Here is a 7,644-nt window from a genome sequence, read left to right on the forward strand (position 1 = left end):
AAGACACGCTAGGTGTGGTGGTGGTGTATTTAATTATGGCAAAGCACACTAGGGCTATCTGCCTAAGGGGAGGGATGTCTTCGTGGAGGACTTTCTAAGGGAAACTGGCTCGTATACACGTTACACTTGGGGAAAACCACGAAAACACCCATGCAGCCAGCCCGTTCGCGGGATTCGAACCTCGGATCACACTACCAGGGATCAGCGACTTTACCGCTCGGCCGCTGGTGGGCCGAAGACACGCTAGGAAAGCAGGAGAAATACCTTATATTACTTCTCTTTTTAAAGGCCGACTTTTTTTTAAGGGAATCCAATCACTTAATCCTGGGTGTGGATATACCTCATCCAACACCTTTTTAGTTCGGGCGCCACTGTAGAGATATTAGGATTTTTTTGGGAAGCCGTAGAGATGAAAAATTAGCAACCGCCTTCGCCGTGAATCGAACCACGGACCTGTGAAATACCGGCCCAGCGTGCAGAACTGTTACACCACGAAGGCACGCTAGGAAAGCGGGAGAAATACCTCATAAAGAAAATTTTTTTCCTCTAATTACAGGACAGAAAATGTTTTTCAATCGCGTGATCTGTTATTGATATTGAATAACAGTCGTGCGATAATTTCGCAGTAAAGATACATCTCTGATGGCTATCCAAGATTCTAGAAACTTTGGTCTTATATAGAGATGGTCGTCTTATAGAAATAATGCTTAATATCAATATTTATTTATAATCTCAGAACTATTGGTCACTTTCAGAAGTGGTCGTTTGAGAGGCGATATTCTATATAATTATTTACTGATACTCTCAGATTCCAAAATTTGTTTATATTCTCAGAAATATTGGATGGAAGGTGGTCGTCCCATACATGCAAAATTTTACATTTCATTAAAAATGAATTCGGCATTATTTAACTATTTCCCTATTAATTAATTAATTAGATAAAGAAAAAATTAGGAAATAGTACTGTTTATTACGGAATAATGTAGGAAGTTCTACAGAACTATATTCTTTCGCGTCATTGCACATTGTATCCGGCAAACTACTAGTTCCTCGTATTCTTCCGCAAATCCGTAAACATCTGTCTGATTTGAAACGAAATCCAAAATGGCTGCGCCATGAGGTTAACTTGTATGGATATTTTTTGTTGCATGAAAGGTAAGTTCAGTTGCAATACTTGTATGTTTACTTTTTTTGCTTTTCGAATTTATTTTATTTATGTCATTTTGACAGTTAAATGTTTCACAGCTTTATGAATTGTTACCATTCTAACGTGAATTACGTGTATCTCAATGGCTGGCTGTCTTTTCAAATATCTAATTTGCCCTGCTATCCAAATGTTTATGACTGAATTTTTTTTAGTCTAGTTTATGCATTCAGTTCCAAAATAATATATGTGATCAGATTGCTTAGTATTTTATTGCAGCAATAAATTTATGTTAAATAGTTTGAACAATTGTATAAAAATAAGAGTTTGCATTGTTTTGTCCAAAATATGTATGGTTGAAACATTATCTTAATCTAGTTTGTAATTCAACTTTTTTTGGGGGTACTGTTCTGTTATTGGGACCAGAATCGGAAATGTATGAACCTGTGTTCGTAAGTATGTGCATAGATGTGTATATGTAGACATACAAACATACAAATATACAAGCATACATAAATACAATTCTGAACCCGGTCCTGATAACAGAACAGTACCTTTTTTTAATCTTTTTTGAATATTTTATAAAAGGATTAAGCATTTTTCAAACTGCATATCATTTTATGATTCGACTTGCAGGAAGACAAAATATGGTCATTCAATCAAATGCTTATGATTGCTTTTAACATTTTCTCATAAATATTGTTTGCATTTTTATTGTATTTTAGATACTTTAGTTATGTAAAGTGAACATGAGAATATTAGGAAAGCTGAAGAATATGAATAGCTACCATAATACATGTATTTTTTCATCGAGCCCATTGTTTTAGAAACCAATGCACCATTATTATATGCTGGTTTATTTTATAGTTATATGCAGTTTAATTTTATGTTCATGTTACTGTAGTATTGTCATTATAATAAAAGTATTGATAATTTTTGTTGAATCTTGCAAGTTGCCTAACATTCAGAATTATTACTACCGAATTTTACTGATAGGTTTTTTTCGAGTTGACATAATCTGTCTGATAAATAAAATAAACTGGTGTTTAAATTATATGCATTTCTCTTAATGTTTCATTGAAAGTGAGATGGAAATATAAATGCTATCCAGAAAAGTGAATTCTTTTTGCCTGAAATAAACTGTACTAAATGATTGTTTATATCATTTTAGAAATGTCAATATTAAAGTTTCTCCCCCTTCTCTTCTTTGATTTTGAAATAATTTATAATAAAATAATATATGCATAAGTGTAATTAATTGTTCAATAATATAATTTATTTTTACTGATATTTTTATATTTTTTATCTGGGTTTTCTTTTGGTGTTAGAAGGAGGAAAAGACTGTAATGTTTTAATTAAGGAAATAATTAAAACATTACAGTCTTTTAAATAACACAGTTACAGTAATGTTTATTGAAGCAATCAGTACTGTGTGATTGCCAGTGATTGAATAATGTTAAAATGCATTGTTCATAAGGAAATTTTCTTATCTTTGTGTTATAGATTTTATTTTGATACAAGCTGAAATTTGAATTATTGGAAGCACTTTGAAAACCCAAATTATTTCCTGAATCATTAATCAGGCCAATATATAACATACAAATTTTCATACAAAATTATTTCTTTGAGCATATTATAAAGAGCTCATTTAATTTTATTATTTGTACAAATTTTAGACAAAAGTAGCATGTAACAGTTAAAGATTTATTGAAGCCTACTTGTTACTTGTGGTAACAAAGAAGTGTGAAAGATATTGCCACATTAGCGAACATGACGATCATTGATGCTTAGTTTAGTAATTTAATAATATATTGTGAAATGCTGAGAACTTTCAGAAGTAGACATTTCGGAAATGATGGGCTTGATAAGAAATTTACATGGTTTTATTATTTATTCTTTAGTTAAGAATGGATTTTAGATGTTCATGTGAAAGAATTCTGTTTAATTATATGTGAAAGAATTGTTAAAGTTTGGCATTTAAAAAAATGAATTAATAATATGCAATTATCTTTTTATTATACATATATTACTATATATTTCTAATGCGCTATGTAAATGTCAATGCTAAACAATTGAGATACTATTGTCAGGGCAATCTTTTCTTATACATGAAAAATTCTGATACTTTCTTATCATCTGCCCTCACAGCTTCAACTTATGCTAAAACAGCAAGAGTATGCACACGATAATAGCAAACTATGAATATGCATACCACACACATGTATTTACATGCTTTATATTTAATCTTTATTTCTGAATAGTATTCCATTGGATGAAAAATATGTGAATATTGACCCAATGTATATATTTTTGTGTGTGTGCATCCTAAAATTTCTTGTTTCTTATAAAGTGCTTATTTGAATTACTACTTGTGAACAGAGCAGTAGATATGAACCATAAACTAACCATTTTGCCAATTTTCACAGCTTTGCAGATAGTCAGAAAGCACCAAAATTTGTAATAATGTTAAGTTTAAATGATGTTCTATATTTTTGTGTTAATTTTTCTATTCTATTAATTCTATTACTGTGTTATCAAACTTTCTGCAGGAATTTCAACTGGTTAAGATGTTATTACCATGTGGAGAAGAATTTGGTTTTCAAGCTAGAAAAAATTGCAGCTGAAGGATTTTGTAGAAGGTCAGTCAAACTGGTTTTAGTTAATTATAATTTAATTTTGGGTGAAGAATTCTCAAATTTATTTATCATAAGTGTCTAAAAGTCTTCTAAATTAAATTCTGCTTGTTTTTGAAATTTTTCATGACATTCATTCTTTGATTATTATTATTATTATTTTTTAATTTACTAACTTATATTCAGGCACATAATGTTGCATTTAATGCCATACCTTAAATATTGTAAAATGTTAAAATAATACATTTCACTTAAAAATGTGGTTGTGACAGTAAATTTTCTGTTACATTTAATCATATCTATAAACATTGGTATACATCATTTTTCAATAATCTGTATATTATTTTGTGCATTTCTTTTACATCCAAGATCTGGCATATGACTTGCTTTTCAAACTGATAACATGGTGTAATAATGTAATCTAATGGTTAAAGTTTACTATGGAACGGGCCAAATTTAATAAATTATTCTTTGATAGAAATTTATTCATGTGTTCAGTGTGTCTCATCTCTTTAAATTACTAAAGTAAATTTTATGTACTTGCATTTAGGAATTTTGACTGTATCAGAGTAATTTTGTTTCAGTTATTATAACGTGCAAGGGAAAAAATTCATTCATAGCTCGGTATTTAAAATTAGTTAATTAAAGTCCTTAATAAAGAGGGACGTTTTGTTGTTTTTAATGTCGATAGAGTTTAATTCAAAAATATGCCACATTAAGGGTCACTTTTTAACCTAATTTAAAATTTTCATTACTTTAACATGTCCAATAATTGTTATTTTAACTCCGATATTGTAATAATATCAAAATTCCTTACTTTTTGATAGGTAATCCAAATGTAAAACAAGAAAAGAAAAAATTAAAATCTAGAAGTATATTTATTTCATACCTCTAACAAATAAAAACAACACAAGCACTTTTTACTGTCTATCTGCATAGTGTGGCATGTCCCGTAAGACTGAGATTTGTATGGTCAAATCCATGTTTCAGTTAAAGGAAAATGCATGCACAGTCCTTGCATGCACAATGATTTTCCCTTCGATTAAGGATTCTGTATATACTAGCATAAGAAATATATTAGTTAATGCAGTGTTATACATCAATATTTATAGACAATTATTGTGGCTATGTTTATTATAATTTTGTTCACTGTAATGGCTGGAGTGCCTAAACCATCATGCTGTGTAAACAAAACTCAAATCTTCATCTCTGCATACTGCTCCACTAGTGTTTAAACCACTGAAATGGTGATTATGGTAGAACATCTTTGGTAAAAATTTACTCTACTGTAACCCTTGGCGAATCGTTTCTTTTTTTTTATATCAAGATCGTCACCTGAGAGGATCGGCACCAATTTCAAGGTAGCTGCTACACAAAACCAAAATAAGAAGTCAAACACATACACAAACTCTGTGTTCATGTACACATCGACCTATTAAAACAGAGAACTGCACAAACTGGGCATCGTGCACTGCCTTAACTTTGTCCATGTACACATTGATCTATTTTCACTTTAAGAAAATCAGAAAGTTAAAAATATCATAGTTACCAGAAAAAATTCGCCACTGTCTTAACACACAGACAACCAAAAATACACAAACAGAGAGGAATAAGTTACCAAAAATACATATTTCCTAACATAAAAACATTAAACAACAAATCTTCTAACAAAAATTAACACACAGAGACAAAAAAAGTTTTTTTTTTTTTTTTTTTTTTCCCAAAGGCTACTTTCGCCAACATTATCAACATTAGGGTTACCGAAAAACTTATTTGACGCAATGGGCTTCCACATTTCACAAACAACCAATACCACTTTGCGATTTTTTTTCAGACAGAAACCAAGGTGTACCATACAGTAAAGATTAGCCACATCTTCATTTACTACTGTTACAAGTACTTCTTTGGTAAATTTCTGCGGTTAAATTCAAAAGTTTAAAGTTGCATTAACATGATCAGATTCAGAGTCATAGCTAGGGTTTTCAGCGCTCAGGGACAACTGAAGATTTCGCGCCCCCTACTGCTTGCCAAGATGGAAAACATTTATTCTAAAATGTTCTAACATCAGTTTGGCGCCCCTTGGATTCTGCACCCGGGGACAGATGCCCCCCCTTGCCCCCCTCTAGCTACGCCCCTGATCAGATTTTATTTTCTGCACGTAGCTAACAATTACTTATGTGTTGTCAGATAAATGTTACCAGATGCAGTTAATTATTTTTTACTTGCCAATCTCATGAGACAAGTTTTTTTTTGCTCCTGCAAGACTTTACTTTGTGTTGCAAAATAAATTCATTCTCACTCTTTTTGGACTTGCCTATACATTAAGTTTAAAATAGTTTTATGAAGAGGTAAGATGTGATTATCATAATTTTGTTTCTCTCTTTATCTTGGTGACTTTACATGTTGATTCAGTATCCAGGTTACCTACCAGTGGCTGATTGATAAAACTGCTCATATGTTCAGCTGGTGGTTTGAGTTTATTTTCTGACATAAAAAATTTTAAAAGGCATCCCCCATGTTTATTTTACTATAATCGAAAAATCAAATAATTGCTACTCTGTTTATAGGTACTAAATGTTAAAATATTTTAAATGCTTCCTTTAATTTGCATTCTAATAGTCATTTGTTTAAATTTAATTATGAATTATATTCACATATAGTAATTGTGTGTTTTTTTTTATTTTAGGTGCTGTGAAAGGCAATGACAGAGATCCAATTATCAAGAGTTCTTATATACATAAGAATACATGGATATAAGATTGTTTTTCATGAATTCAAATAAAATGTGATAAATTGGATTAATAAAAACTATTTTGAATTTTGAAAAGTGTTTTTCCTCTGTTAATCATAATATAGTGCCATAAATTTCTGAATGTGTTTATTTTTCATCCAAATAAATAGCTTTACAAAAATTTGTCATATTAATAGATATTGCATAATTTAGCATTATTATAAATATTTATTATAGCAGATTTAGCTGAACTACTTTTTTAGTCTCTTTGCAGATGAAGTCACAAAGGTAAGTGGTTAGATATTTTTCTGTATTCCCCATTAAGTAATTTTATCTGGTAAATTACCATTACTTATATACTAAAGGTGAAAGAATAAGCTTCCTTGAAGATACAAAAATTTGCAGATATTTCAAAAAATTGGTATACATAAAAAAGTTCAAACAGTAGTACAGTATGGTAAACAGTAGATCTTTTGAAGTTTTTCTATGTTGCGTAAAATGCAGATTTAAATTTTTGATATTGATTGTCATATAAATGGCAATTACTGTTTTATTTTGCTCTGAAATGAATGGTTAGTAATAAAATTCTGGATGAGACAACCTTTAACATGTGCTAGAATTTACAAAGTTTAATTTGGTGTTGATTTCAACGGGTAAATTTCATTTTACTGAATTTTGCGTAAAATAATACCTATGAACCATTGCAAATTATTTTCAGAACTTTTTTTTTTTTTTTTTTTTAATCTAAAAGGGCTATTAGTTTTGAAATGTGACTTCATATCGTCAGTCGTAAACTTGTTTCGCTTTTCATTCAAGTCTTGCCATTTGGCAAAATTTAAATATTTACCTTTAAAATCTAATATATTATTGACTAACAAGCCAAGCTATTTAAAAGCATTACACACAGTTCTTAACAATGCTTTTTTTTAATTTTTAATCTGATTGATTTAAAATGCATTTAATTCATGATATATCTAATTGAAAACATTTTAATATTTCTACATAATTACATGATATATTTCTTCATTTTTCAAATATATAGAAGATATATAACTTTCTGGTGTCAGTATCTTATAAAATGTTTTGCTATTTCCACTGCCCCATCTGTATTGATAATCTATGCATTCATAAACTTT

The 7,644-nt window shown here is 29.9% G+C and overlaps 1 long non-coding RNA gene across 1 annotated transcript; it reads left to right on the plus strand.

Moving 5' to 3' along the window:
• The first annotated feature begins 1,092 nt into the window (after positions 1 to 1,092).
• On the plus strand, positions 1,093 to 6,604 carry LOC146994253 (uncharacterized). Its single transcript, XR_015043856.1, has 3 exons — positions 1,093 to 1,155; positions 3,694 to 3,783; positions 6,464 to 6,604. It is a non-coding gene; the product is annotated as an uncharacterized LOC146994253 (long non-coding RNA).
• The last annotated feature ends 1,040 nt before the right edge of the window (positions 6,605 to 7,644 follow it).

The sequence above is a fragment of the Stegodyphus dumicola genome, chromosome 11, assembly GCF_044657685.1.
Source record: "Stegodyphus dumicola isolate Sdum_Otavi_A_Nest chromosome 11, ASM4465768v1".
Taxonomy (NCBI): domain Eukaryota; kingdom Metazoa; phylum Arthropoda; class Arachnida; order Araneae; family Eresidae; genus Stegodyphus; species Stegodyphus dumicola.